The sequence below is a fragment of the Catharus ustulatus genome, chromosome 3 (genome assembly GCF_009819885.2).
Source record: "Catharus ustulatus isolate bCatUst1 chromosome 3, bCatUst1.pri.v2, whole genome shotgun sequence".
NCBI classification, from domain to species: Eukaryota; Metazoa; Chordata; class Aves; order Passeriformes; family Turdidae; genus Catharus; species Catharus ustulatus.
In genome coordinates, this window is record NC_046223.1 from 86,250,074 (window position 1) to 86,264,595 (window position 14,522).

Sequence of the window (14,522 nt, forward strand, 5' to 3'; positions counted from 1 at the left end):
TGTGACACCATTTGGTGTGGGATGCCCCTTTAGTCAGTTGGGGTCACCTGTCCTGGCTGTGCCCCCTCCCAGGTCCTTGTGCACCCCCAGGCTCCTCACTGGTGGGGTGGGGTGAGGAGCAGAAAAGGCCTTGACTCTGTCCAGGTTCTGCTCAGCAGTAAGGGAAACCTCCCTGTGTTATCAGCCCTGTTTCCAGCACAAACCCAAAATACAGCCCCATACCAGCTACTGTGATTACCCCAGCCAAAACCAGCACAAATGGGAACAGGAACACAGGCTATGATGAAAATCACCAGCAATGTCAGAATCAAAAGCAAAACTGTGATTGTTTACTTGAGAGAAAAAAGTGTGAAGAGGCATGGAAGAAGGATGTTGAATAACAAGAGGCTAGAGAAGATGGATAGGGGGATGTCCCTTCACAATACAAGTGAATGTGCATATGATAAAAAAAATTAAAATTAAGAAATGCATGCAAAGTTATGTATACATAAATTGATTTTCACTGTCTTTGATTAAAGTCAGAAACTTAGAATTCTTTCAGAAGAATTTTTATATAAGATAGGAAAAGATATTAGAAGTCAGAAATTCAGATCCTAAGCCATCCATTAACTGATGACAATGGAGAAATGTTTTTGGATCCTTTCTTCCTGAGTATCTAATGCTGAATCTTGAAGTTGAATCCAGCATGGGTCACAAGAAAGATTTTTAACTAATTTTTAATGCTGGCTGAGATAGTGAACTGCTAGTAAAACCAGGAAATGCCAAGCTAGGTTTATGAAGTCATCTTAGTTGAGAGTAGAGTGAATCAGAATTTGATATTATTAATTACCATAAGATATGATATTATAGTATTGTTGGGGCATCTTCATAGTAAAATTTACTTTCACTGAGCCAGTACACTTTATATGAAGATAGCATGCTCATAGGTGTTTTCATCAGAATTTCAAGTGGGAGCTACAGAAAAGTGAAAATATATGCAGTACTGTCATGGCTATCGTTTCCCCATTCACAGGGGCTGTATGTATGTGTGTGGGCTTGTGCTTAGAAAGAAGAATTTTTAGTAAATGAATAATCTTTATGTAACTGTTTTACTGCTTTTGGTGGAAGTAGATTTTTACAAACTTTTTTTTTTTTAACCCAAGAAATTTTCTGCTTTGTAGAAGTTCATGGGTTTTTACTTCAAGCTCAGCATAAGAAATCTTTTAAGCATGGAAAAAAATGAAGTATCTCCAAAACCAGACGACTTTGTTTTTAAAAAAAGTCTTCTCTCTCATGTGTTCAACCCATGCTATGACCAACATAAATTAGAAACAATCATAATTCTGTTCCCTTGGCTATATCTTTTGGATACTCTCCAACATAAAATGCATTAGCACAAAAATGTTCTTGTCCTTAATTAATTTATAGCTTAGAGCAGAATACCATAAATAACAGTTGAACTTCAGCTGCAAAGGTTTTAGATCCATGGATAAAATATTTCATAAAAAATCATAATAAACCTTAAACATTTCTAGATGACAAGTAGAACTAATTATCAATAATCTTAGGAATTTCGGTGGTGGACAACTTAATATTAAAAAAATATTTATTTTGTAATATATTTGGGTTTGATTGAATTTATTGTTGTTGTGGGACAGAAAATGATTTAAATTTTATCCCTACCCTGAACAAATACACTTACTAAACAGAACTGTTTGGTTAGAGTTGTTGGTTTGGTTTGGTTTGTTTTTAAGTAGCTTGAAGCATATGAAGTATATCTTGTTTTGAGGCATGCATGATTGAAGTGTACAGAATCTGCATGATATATTTTAGCTTTATATGGGAACACAGGACTGGAAAGGATCAAATGGGTCATCAAATTTCTTGTTATAATATTGCAGGAATCATATTTTATAATCTCCTTCATACACTTATCAAGTTCCACTGTGAGTGCATTTAGGAGTTTTGCTGGTGTTTCTCCAACTGGAAAATTGTTCCCAAATCTTGCTGCCCTGTGTGAGAACCTGTTTTTGGTTTCTAACACAGGTTAGATTCTGGCCAATCTATGCCATTGGATTCCATTGCCAACACTGTCATTTAATTGAAATGGCTTTCCCATCTCCCTGATGTTTGCCTCTGTGATATATTTATACACAGCAACTGGATCCTTTAACAGCCTTTATTTTGCCAAGTTAAACAAGCCAAGCTCTTCATTCTGTCTTCTCATATGATAGGCTCTCCATTACCCTGATCACCCCAGAAGTCCATCTTTGTACCTGAACAAGTCTGAGGTAATGTGCTACAAATGACAAAGTACAACAGTCTTGTATAACGGCACGATAAAAGAAACCATAGCAAACAGAGCAATAATTTCAGGCTTGCAAGGATGTGCTGTGCCAAATATTTAGCAGGTTGAGTAAAGGCTTTAATCTTCTGAGGGGATCTTCATTAGAAATAATGTGGATTTTCACCCCCAATTTGATTGAAATTGCAGTATGAAAGATTTTAGGGTTTCAATCAAAAGCTGGGAAACCAATGAAAATTTTTATTTGGTTGAGACTTTCAGCCACCATTGTATATGGTTCATTAGATTTGTGACAATAATCATTGGAGAAATGGGTCTGGCATTTTGAAAGTTTGTTTGGCAACATTTGACAATTATTGACTGTGACAATTCCTATGAACACTGTGTAATATGAGATGAACCTTTCCTGGGGAAGGCACAAATGCATTCACATGATGCCCTTAAGAAATTCCAGTTACAGAGTTTGGAGGGTTGATTCCCTGGAATTACCTCTGGAGAATGCTCCTGTTGGTGTGAGCCAATGGAAAGCAGAAGAGAATGTGGGTACAACTGATCCCACCACCTCCCAGGACCACAGAGAAAAGGATGGGTGTTTGGTCAAATCCAGTATCCCCTGGTCTCTTGTGTCATAGCTTCTTGGAAAACTCCAGGAGACTCCTGTCTGTCAGCTGTTAAGACTGTGGCAGCAATCTTTTTTTGGCTGTTTTATTTCTAATCCTTACAGAGTTGATAGTTTAATCAAGTTTCAAGGGGAGCTTCAGAGAGAAACTTTCCAGTCATGCCAAGCCTGACATCCCAGTGCTTGGGACCAGGACCACTGCAGAACAGGATGTCTCTGTAAGTGTGAAGGAGAGATACTGGGGGAGCATTTGTTTTTCTACAGCCCTTCTTTTCTCAGGAATAAACAGGCTGATTTCCTTTTTAGCATTTTTCTGCCTTGAGGCAGAAGGCAAAAAGACATTTTGTAATATACTGTAGGAAAAGGAAAGCACAATTTTAAGCTACTACATGCACATAAGAAGATCAATGAAAATGAAAAGCTTTAAAATATTTGAACAAGAGCAAAGGGGAATCCCAACCATGAATACAAGCATTCAAGTAGACAATTAAGGAAATACATGTCAGGGCTGCCTTCTGAGGACTGGGGGTGGCAGTCCCCCTGGGGAACAGAGACCTGAGGGAGACAGCTGGGGATGGCATCAGGCACATTCCTGGAGATGGGAGGAGCCCAGGATGGGCTGTGGGCCCAGCTTGGTGGCCTCCATGGACAGGCAGGGCTGGGCTGGGCTGTGTGGAGCTGGAGACCTCCCCTGCTGTGGCAATCCTGGGGCTAGGGCTGGTGGCCCCAGGGGGACTGATGTGGGGTCCTGGGCTCTTGGGGCACTGACAATACATTAAATGGAGCTGTATTTCTAACAAACAGTTCTGTTGATAACAGTAATAGTCAAAGACCTGATTTGATAGAGGAAGCTGTCACACACCTCCTGCCCCCATGGTGGCCTGTGGGTCATGGGAAGGAGGTGCCCCTTCATGGATCCCAAAGCCTTGTCCAGTGCTGCTGCTGGGGTGTAGGGTGCTCAACAAAATCAGCTTCATTTTGTGTCCCATTCTGACTAGCTGTGCACAGCCAGACCTTCACAGCAACCCACCAGACTGGCTGTCCAGGACTTGCCCTTTGTTTTACTATCCCCAGTGTGGGTGCTGGGCCTTGGAACTTGGAGTGAAAAGCACCTTTGAGAGGTCTTTGCTTTCCCTGGATTTTCCTTTGAAAGTTCTGGGAATGGTGGCTGGTAGATCAATGGGAATACAGGGACTTTCACTGACCCCTTTCATTAGGGCTTCTTGGCAAACCTGCCGAAGAAAACTTCAGCTTTTTGCTATATTTGGTTTCCTGATCCACTTCACTGGGGGAGAGGGAATGTGAATGAGGAGAGATGAGAGGCTTTCTCCAAAACAAATCTACAGAGAATCAATAGCTTCTTATCACTCTGCTGAGAGTCACAAACAAAAATGATTCTGTTTAGTGCACATGATAAAACTCTCAACAATTGGGATGGAAAAAGCAGCCCCAGAAGCATCCTGCTGTGCAAAGGGCTGTGATGTTATTGCAACCCTGCTAGGTTTGAGTAGCTCCTGAGGAAAAGTCTGCAACCAAAGCTTTGTATTTCATTAGCCTAACAGGGGTTTAGAAGCATTTTGATGCACCGGTGTGATGTCTGTGAGGGAAATACCAGCTGTATTCAACTCAGCAAAATCCCATAGGCTCTTAATACAGCACAATGTTGTATAATGGGTAATATTTTAAATACTACAGTGAATTCACCTTGACTCTTTCTTTTGATCATGTCCTGGTTTACTATATTTACTGTGTCATCACTTAATTAAAATGAAAAAGGCATGTATAGGCATAAATATTATCTTCAGATATTTAAATGCTTAATGAAGAAAAAGCTTTTCCAAAGTGTTTATCTTGTCCTGCTGCTTGGTCAGGTATCAGAGGATGGAAATTATTTAAGTCCTATCTGTGTTCCAGGATGTCTTTTCTTGAGAAGACACAGGTGTAGTTACTACACTTGTAAAATGACTTTAAAATAATAAATAGTGGAAAGAAAGTACCCTTAAGGGCCTACTTTTAAACAATATCTTCTGTGAAGGTTTCTGCAAATCATGAATGATCCAGAGTAACACCTTTAAATTCAGAAGAGTAAAGGCAAATGAGGTCAGATTTTGACCCACTAAACCATGGTCCACTCTTTATTGTATCTTAATAATTAGTATGTGCTTGTTGACAGCAAACTCTACTTTGTTTCTCACATTGAATGAATTGCACTGAAAATTCAGCTCTTCATTGCAAAAACATAAGTAATTTTCTTTTTTTAGGTCTAGATAGTTGCATATTAACTTTTAAAGACAGTAGTCTTGATCCTTCCTCCATTCAAATTAATGAGAAAAACTCTAACTGAAGTTTTTTGAAGGACAAACCTTTCATGGGCCAAAGAATTAATTGCTGTAAATCCCATGTGCCTCATACAAGTTATCTCTATTCTGCTTCTTGTAAATTGTCATGAGAACTGTGATTCAGGGCTTGTGGGTGTAACAGTGTGATAACCTGAATTCTTGCACATGTAGGAAATGTTTTCTGTTATTCATAAATAAATAAATAGATGGGTAATTGCTCAATCTTTTCCAAGAAATAGCTGCTCAAGATTCAAGTTCTCTAGGCAAATTTTCTAGATAATGAAAATACTTATCAGTAAAACAACCTTCGTGTAAAGTTTTGCTTAATATGTATGCACCAATTACAGCTGGTTAAGATTTCATTACTGTATCTCTCCTTATATTGTTCATAATCCAATAGATCTTGCTCTTTCCACTCAGAGCAAGGAAAAAAGATACAAATACCAATTTGATACTTACTATTTTGCAAGAATTCACATACAGTTTGTCAAGAAATAACAGGCAAATGGTCATACACTGCTCTGACTGCTACTGATTTAGATACTGCTTTGTTCCTTGAATGGTAATGTTCCTTGTATGACTATCCTGTTATTAGAACTACATAAATTATTTAAGCAACACTCATTTTGCAGAGCTGAACAAAATTTTACTGTTTTATTTAAAAAGATCACAGCTTCCCAGAGCACCATGTTTTCCTTGCCCAGGAAATACCTCCATGGTCTCACAGCCCTCAGAATCTCTGTTCCTGCCACTGAGCCTGTCTGGACTCTGAGCAGCATTGCTCAGACCCACTGGCTCAGGTTTTTCCATGCCAGCTGTGTCTGGAGTGCATTTGACCTGCAAAACTTTGTTTATGCCATAACTACAGCTGCTCAGTCAAGAGGCTCAGGGCAGAATTCAGGGAATTCACAATTCTTTTTGCTTATGCAGCCTAATCAAATTGATGAGCTTTTATCTACACCAGACCCTGCCTTTGTTCAGTGTGATGGCTCTGATTCCCATACACCCAGTGACACCCCCAGCTCTCCTGGAGCAAAGTTCCCTGCTTGTCTTCTATACCTCCACAGGATTTGGAGCTGTCACCAAGCCCCCAAGCATCCTTTGTTAGTGGGCTGTGAGAGAAACCAGTCTGCATGTTTTGCTGTGCTGCAGGTTGGCCAGCTCAGCCAGCCACAGGAGCCCTGTGTTCCCACTGGGCAGGCAGGACTCTGCTGCAGTGTCACTAAAACTCTGCTGCAGTGTCACCGTGTTGTGCCATCGCACCGCATACATTCTACAGAGCTGCCCTACTCAATGAGGAACCTAGCACATCACCCACCAGCTTTTCCCTTCCCTCATTGCGCTCCTTTTTTCGAGTTGGAGGGGTTTCTTGGTGTTGATTGCCAAATTGCAGCAGAAAGCTGTGACTTGTGGTCTCTTGGAGTTCTTTGGAGGCAAAGGGAGTGTGAGGTTTCACCACCTGGTTGCTGTACTGTATCATACCTGCAAATGCCTCACCTTGTGTATTCTGGATTCTTCAGGCCACTGTGCACTGTCATGGCTTTGGAAACACATACATAAAGTCAGTGGAGTCTCTAAATATAAAATATAAGGATTTTCAAGCCGTTTGAAGTCTGGAAGCCTGTGTTTTCTAGCTGGCCAGCTGGCTGTCTGGCAGACAAGCAGAACGTGCTGCTTCTCTCTTTGTCCCGGCATGTGGCCCCTGAGCCTTGTCTCTTCCCCAGGGAGCAGCTGGGACCCCAGCCAGCCTCAGGTGGGAGCAGCAGAGCGATGGCACAGGGACACCTCTACCCTGGACTCCCTCCTCCCCACTGCGGACCTAGGTTCTAGTGAAGCCCCTGCCCTGGGAGCGCCCCTCGACACAGGTATTGCTGCTCTGCTGACACAGCTCCCAGTTGGAGCCACAATCCTCCATACAGAAATAACATTCTGGAGATGCTGCTGCAATAGCATGGCTGGAAAGCAATATCTGAGCTTTCTGCAGATGTCAGCTCCAGGAGGCAACCAACATGACTTATTTCAAAACAAGAAAATGTGAATGTGAAAACCAGGGTTTTTCAAAGGCTCATCTGAATTCCAGTGCTGTTAAAGCCCTTGGGGACGGTTGACAGTTCCCAGGGACATCCTCAATACACATTTTTCTCTCTGAATTTTTTTAGCCTAATGAGTTAAAAATGAGCATACTGAGTTAAGGACTTAGTGTATTGAGGAACTCTGCAGCAGGCACCCTGGAATCCTGACCACATTACATGTCTTATAATATTAATATTGGATTTTTCTTCTCTTTAAAAAGCCCCATTGCTAGTATCACAGCATTCTTTACTTCCAGTTTTAAAGTTCCTTAAGGTGCTAGAACATAATTTGAAACTGTGAACATAGCTCAGAAACTGGAAGGCAAGCACTAAATGATTTTGTAAAAATTTCACAACTTTAAGCCCAATATCATATCATATCATATCATATCATATCATATCATATCATATCATATTTTTAAATGTCTGAGTCATTTGGAAAGCTCAGGGCTATCTGTATTAATTATGGCCCCAGAAGATCTATCCCAACAGTCAGAAAGCAACTCCATTTGTAGTCAAGGATTGCAAACACAGTCTTCCTGGAACTGAAAGTTGTACATTGTGCAATTTTTATGGCTTGTATAGCTTTTCTATTTTTAGTTGTTTCAAACCTGCAATACATCATATAATCCTCCTTAAAGTGTCATCCATAATGCTAATTGACATTAACTTGGCATAAATGATTTGCTTTCTTAAATTTATATAGTTGCTGTTTTATCTAACATGTTACACAAACAAAACTTTGTTTTTCTCTAAAATTAAGTTGACGTAAGTACAAACTGGTAATGATGTGTTTCTAGTTAAGGACTTCAAAACAATTAACAAAGAAATTACTCCCCTCCAAGTATTTTCTTTCTTTCTTTTAAAAATATGCATGTGTTACGAAGTCTAACAACTGTTCCATTATTTCAGCAAGCCATTTATTTAATATTTGCCTTGATACGCATTTGGAAAAGTTTCTCTGAGGTTTAAGAAAAACTAATATAATGGCACTTCTCAGCTTCTTTGGATATACAAAGAGAAGGACAATTTTGGAGTTTTTTACCTTTCTAGAAATGCAGCTTCAAGGTATAAGAGATTAGTTGGTGACAAGTATTTACACAGAACTCCCCAGCCTTGTTCTTGCTCACTTTAATAGTGATGTTATGTGTTTGGCCACCTGCAGAAATCCTTTGTGAGACCTCGTGTCTCACCTTGGCTGGCCACACCAGCTCATGACTTTCATACCATAACCCTAAGGGTCGGGTTCTGCCACTGTTTTTATTGTCTAGGCTTTCCTGTCCCTTTGATTGTAGTCCTTCGGCTTTAACATGTATGTTTATTCCAACGAGTGTGAGGTTTGTCGAATCCTTGGTCTTTGCTGCTTCCACAGGGTATGGCTGTGTGAATTCTGGAAATTTGGTGCTGCAGCCAAGTCATCCTGCAGCACTGGGATGTGCTACTGAGCATTTTTCCATTCTCTTTGGTTTTTCTTGATGGCAAAAAGAAATAACAGTGCCAGTAAGTACAGTCAGAATAAAGATATTTTTTGTAAGCATGACAGCTACCTTAAGTTGAGCTTGTGGCCATCTGCCAGCTGTACAAGGCTTCTCTAAATTCTCTGGCCATTTCATAGCAGGGTGGTTTTGCAGGCCTAGAATTCACTGACAAACTGCTGACTGATTTTTAATTTTTTTATTTTTAAATTTATGTTGGGGATTTTTTTGCAGTCAATCGTGTGCAGGATGAATTGAAAAGATTTAGTAGGATACCATGTTTTTGCAATTACTTTGATTAAATGAGTTGTACAATTTAATGTAGAGGCATAGGGTGTATGTATTCCTCAAATTCAATTTCATTTAGCAGAGTCTTTCAGGTTTAAAGGTATAAAATACCCTTAATTAGTAAAAGTAAGAAAATATTTATTCAATATGAGGACTTTGTTCTGACTTTTCTGAAAGTCCTGGGAAATATTTTCAGTATATATACACTGGAGGCTCAGCTGTTTAGTTTGAGCTTGCTCTTTTGGGACAGCTGCACTTACCAGTTGGCTATTGGATGCTCTGGAGAGCTGCCCTTTTACTTTCATCCAGGCAGGTCTGAAAAAAACTCTCTTACCTCTGAAATTCATGCAGTCTGCATGTGGACAAATGCAGATAAGGAAAAGCTCTTATCTGTGGTCTCTGTAGTGAATAGTACCACAGCAAGCAGTGGTAGTGAAAGCTCACTTAGACACTTTCACTAAGCATATAAACCTGAGTGGGAGTAAAACAGTAAATTAAATGTGAAATGTAAAACAGTAAATTAAATCTTGTTTCTTAAGATAAGCAAATACAGCACCTTTAATATGACAAGAGGTGGATTTGCTTCCTCAGAGGAGGAAAACTGGCTAATCTTCCTTTTCCCAATCACAGCTTGGTCCCAGCAGAGCTGAGATATGACAAAGCTGCCAGCAGCAACAGCACTCAGTCCTTGCAAGGCCCTGGGTCTACCACACAAGAGAAGTAGCTCAAAGAAATTTTTCAGTCACCTAAATTTCCTTGAAGGCAGATGAAAAATAATTCAGGAAACAAATACGGAATTCTGAGACACTACATAACTGCAGAGTCAGACAGCTTTACACTAAATAAAGAAAACCAGTAATGTACTCATATGGTGCTTTCTTACCTGATCACCAATAATATGCCATCTGTATATGCACCTCTCTCCTTTTCAGTGACCAAAATTTTGGCAATATGAAATGTCAAATTACTCTTTTAAATTTGAAGACCCAGTGATGCCTCAATATTTAGAGACATCCCACCAATTCCCTTCAGCAACAGAGATCCCTGCTGCTTTTCTGTCATGCAGCTCCTCATATGAAATAGGAACTTGAAAAATTAATGATTTTTTCCAGATTTTTCATTAATAAAAATTAGCTTCTAATTTCACTTTCCCTAACTAAAAGAAAGCTAACGTAAATCCATTTTTGTTGCTCTTTCTTAAATTAGTTGTTTTGTACAATCACAGCTGAATTCTCCCCACTCTTTCTCCTAAAAAAGAGTTTAGCATGAGAGGCTGTAGCTGGAGTATCAAAATGAGCTCATGTCCAAGTTAGGGAGCTCAGTATGGGTCACCTAGCGACCCTTTCCAGTGCTTGTTAGAAATACTGTATTCTCTGCCCCTCTCAGGCACAAGTGTGCCTGCAGCAGGGGTCTGAACATCCTTGTAGAACATCCATCCCAACAGCACAAGCCTCTTCAGTTTGTGACTTCATGAATACAAAGTTGGCAGGGTTGGTTAAGCAGGGGCTCTGAGGGGTAGATATAGTCTAGATAGAGATATATCTGTCCTGTCCTAACATTTGCCACCAAGAGTGGCACTGTGTCAGATGCTGATTATGAGGTGCCAAATACCTGCTATTGTGCCCCACCCATCAGCAAAAGTGGCCTTTGTGATGGTGCATTTCTGAATCCAGCCCCAGGGAACCAGTCAGTTCACTGATGTGCCCAAATGAAGGGCCAACCTCTTTAGAGAGATTAGGGCTGACTCAGAGGGGCAAAACTGAGAGCTCCAGCCATGTCCTCTCACAGGGAGACTGGAACACCGCCTGCCTCTACCCTTTTACCATGAGAAGATAATCAAGGGATGCTTTTCCTGATAAATAGGAGTCATGGTGGGCTTTATCAGTGGTCACTGGAACTGCAAGACTGAGGAGAAGGAACAGACCTGAAGTCCTAAAATATAGCCTCAGAGAGCTCAGACTCCATTTCAGAGGCACTGCAGATTATGGATGAAACCTAAACTTAAACCTAAACCTAAGTCACACAAGTGAAGTACTTAAAGCTGAGCAGTATGAATTTATACCAGTGCAGACAACTTTAAATCATGTAGGCTTGTAAAACACCCACTCCATTTGTTGGATCTCCTTTTAATGTCTTTCCATGGCTCTGAACCTGAAATTACTTTCTAAAGAAAGCAGCTGAGACAGTTTTTCTGTATTCTACTGGAAAACAAAGACAATTAAACCCTTTTAATGAAGTTAATAAAGGTAGGGTGTCTGGCGAGTTGCAACAAGACAAACAATTAGCTTATTTTTTATCCCTGCTGAAACTGGATTTTAAGATGTCACAGGCACTAAAGAATCTGGCAGCAGGTAATTTTATTAACGCTAATGCAAGACCAAGCCCATGAAGAAATATTTATTTGCTTCTTCCTTCTCCTTTCCTTCCTTACTCGAAGTAACTATGCTGTATTTTCAGCTTAGCCAGAATTTTTACTCTGGACTAAAAAGCCAGGTGAAGATTTAAGCAGATTAACATTAAAAAACCCCATCAAAGCCAGCTCAAGCTCTACATGCAGGATAACTCTTTAACGTCATTCTTTTCAAGTGAGGAAATTGTTGTTTTGGGATTTTGAAACCATGACATTAGAAGAAGCATGCAAATATGGTTTCTAAAAATGAAAGTGGCTATTAAAGTGGCTGAGGCCATTCTCAATGCCCAGGTGAGGTATCTGCAGGGTTTTGTGCTCTCCCTGCCAGCGTGAGACACTGGTATTATTTAAATCATTTAGGCTGACATTTACTTCTTTACTTTCTTTGCCACAAGCTCTGAAGTCAGTGGAAAGCCTGCAGGATTACTGGGAAATAATGACAGTCACTGGGCTGGCACTGCCAGCAATGAAGTAAGACTCTCCTTTCCTTTTACCTCTTTGCAAACAGTAATGACAAGTGAAGGCCAGGGCTTTGAATAATGCAAGGGCCACTCTGGAGACTCACAGTGTCAGTCCCCTTATCAGTGACAGCAGGAAAGCTCCAAGTTTGTGCCACTAAGCCCAGCAAAAGCCAGGATAAGCCTGGTGTGAAGTGGGGATGTTGTACAATCTCTTTCTATGCTTCAGCTTCCCTGTCTCTTCCTGGCTCCTGCTGAACCTCTCTATCACCAAAATACCCCTCAGTAGCAACTTAAAAATATGCCTCTAGAAAAAGTACTAGAGTTCTGCATGCCTTGACCTAACTTGAAAAATGTGGATTTTTTTCCATTTTCCCACCACCCACTGCTTATTTTCTCTCTCCAGACTGTGTATTTATGGTGAGTTGCACTTTCCCTTAGCATGGCTGATTAGTTTTCCATTTCCTTTGTTTGTAAAGGCTGTGGAAATGAGAGGTTGTAAATTAAACAGTGGCGGGGCATGAGCACAGATACTGGAAGGTGAATGTCTGCACTCATGCTAAACTCTTGGAGGGTCCTTGGCACACTTCTGGCCAGGCCACTTAACACCCTTCCAACCCATCTGAGAGCACGTTTCAGGAGTCAGCATGGGCCAGGAGCAATTCCCAGTGGGCAGCGTGGATGCAGCCAACATGTTATGGATGCTAAGAGGGCTTAAGAGCCTGAAGTATTTTCCAGGACAGCTGGCCTCACAGAGAGGAGTCCTGGGCATGGTTAATCTCCAGGATACATGTAGCCAGAGAATTCTTTTTTCTGTTTTTCCCCAATGGAAAAAATATTATTGTAAAACCACCAAAATTGATAGTGAAGGCCAAGGGCAGGTTTAGTACCAGAAATTATTTTTTACTCCTTGTTTTGAAACCAATTGAACTTCACAGAGGAGGAACCTTTTGGGAGGTGGAAGGCAGCCCAGTCTAATAGAGGGGTTTAAATTCATGTCTCACCAGATGACAAGGCATTCATGTGCAAGCTGGTACTCTGTGTCTATCAACAACTGAAACTTCCTACAAAGGAGTCACTGACAGAGATTTGGAACTTGCTCCCTGCTTTGGTTGACAGTTGAAATTTGAGATGCTGCAGATGGCTTTTTTTTTTACACTGTTGTTTCTTGGAGACTATATTTGTAGAAGATACAGGTCCTTTGTCTAATATTTTTTCCCTTCGCTGTAAAATCTGTAATTGTGATTATTTTGTGGGGTTTTTTTTAAAAACAAAAGAAAGGTAAATTAGTCACATGTAAAATGTAGCTGTAGTTTACTGGTTTCAGCAAAATCAGAGGTGTGAAAATTATGGCTACTGAAAAGAAGACAGATTCAAGATCTACATCAGGTCAGAAAGAGACAGCAAAATGTTTACCCAAAGCTTAGAGCTTGTTTTGGGACATTAATTTTTTTTTGTCTCATCTCATACTTGTTAATAATACAAGTTAATTTTGAAATAAAAAGTAATTTTTAAGGGAAAAGTTGAAACTTTGTAGAAAGCTAAGGGCTTGTATTTGCTATTTGCCCCTCATTCCTAGGTTAAAGCAGGCTTGCAAGGCTCAATAAATGACTTTACTTTCTGTGCTACATTCCCTCAGTGATATATCATTTTTAGGTATTTTGGTTGGTCATAGTAAAGATACAAACAAGGCAAGACCTGTGATGGTTTTTAACCTGCTCCAGTGTACTGCTGCTTTCAGCAGTTTTCTGCCTTCTTGGCAGGAGACAGTGCATTGTTACAGGAGCAGTGGTCTTTAGAAACTACTTACTAGAGATGCTAGAGTGTTCCTCCTATGTCCGTGGTGTACTCCACCTTGTGGGTTATCAGCTTGGTTCTATGCTGCCCACAAAAAGAAATGACCAATGCTTACCTAACACCAGAGATTTCCCAGCTGCAGGAGTGAAAAATCTTTGGTAGGCCAGCTAATCTGCATCACCTCTCTCACCATTTTCCAGGCACGTTCTGGCTTTCAGGTGATAAAACAAATGCTTTGGAGGTTTGGACTGGAACTAATGGTGACACTGCTAGTGTTGTCTTCGTGTGAAGTTCACAGTTTGATTTGAAATGGGCTAACTCAAAAGAGCAGAAAGCTGTAAAACAATATGTGAGGAGCTATGATAGGGCACGTGCTCAATCCAGCCCTTTGAGAGTGTCTCAAGACAGGCTTCATCAGCTGGGTGCAAGGCTCCAGAAAGCAGCAGCATTACTTTCCTCCAAAAACTCATTTTCCTCCATATCAGAGCTATTCCTAGGCATGGGGCACCCCAGTGGGCTGGGAAGAGGGCTGATTTGTCCATGCTCAGCTGAAATGGGCTAGAAAGGCTGCGCTGCAGGCAGCTGGCACTGCTGCCACCCTTTGAACCTGGCCAGTCCGTTTCAGCCACATGGCCACTCCAGAGAACAAATGTCTCAGCCCTCATCAGACCTCGTGGCATGTTTGTCTAGTGGTGTCAGCCACTTGAACTGTCTCCTCTGTGACTCCCGTTTGTACTTTCTGGCAGCTGGGAAGCACAGTAATCAAAACATGGGAAGGGT

General features: G+C 40.8%; 1 protein-coding gene across 4 annotated transcripts in view; it reads left to right on the forward strand.

Moving 5' to 3' along the window:
• FILIP1 (filamin A interacting protein 1) overlaps nt 1-14,522 on the forward strand; it is a 119,111-nt gene that overhangs the window by 38,196 nt on the left and 66,393 nt on the right. Inside the window, exon 1 of one of the 4 annotated variants that reach the window (XM_033056063.2) lies at nt 6,998-7,107. The exons of the other annotated variants lie outside the window; for them this stretch is intronic. The gene's annotated coding sequence lies outside the window, so the exon portion shown is untranslated. Of the gene's footprint in view, nt 1-6,997; nt 7,108-14,522 lie in introns of those variants that run through there. 4 annotated transcript variants of the gene reach the window in all.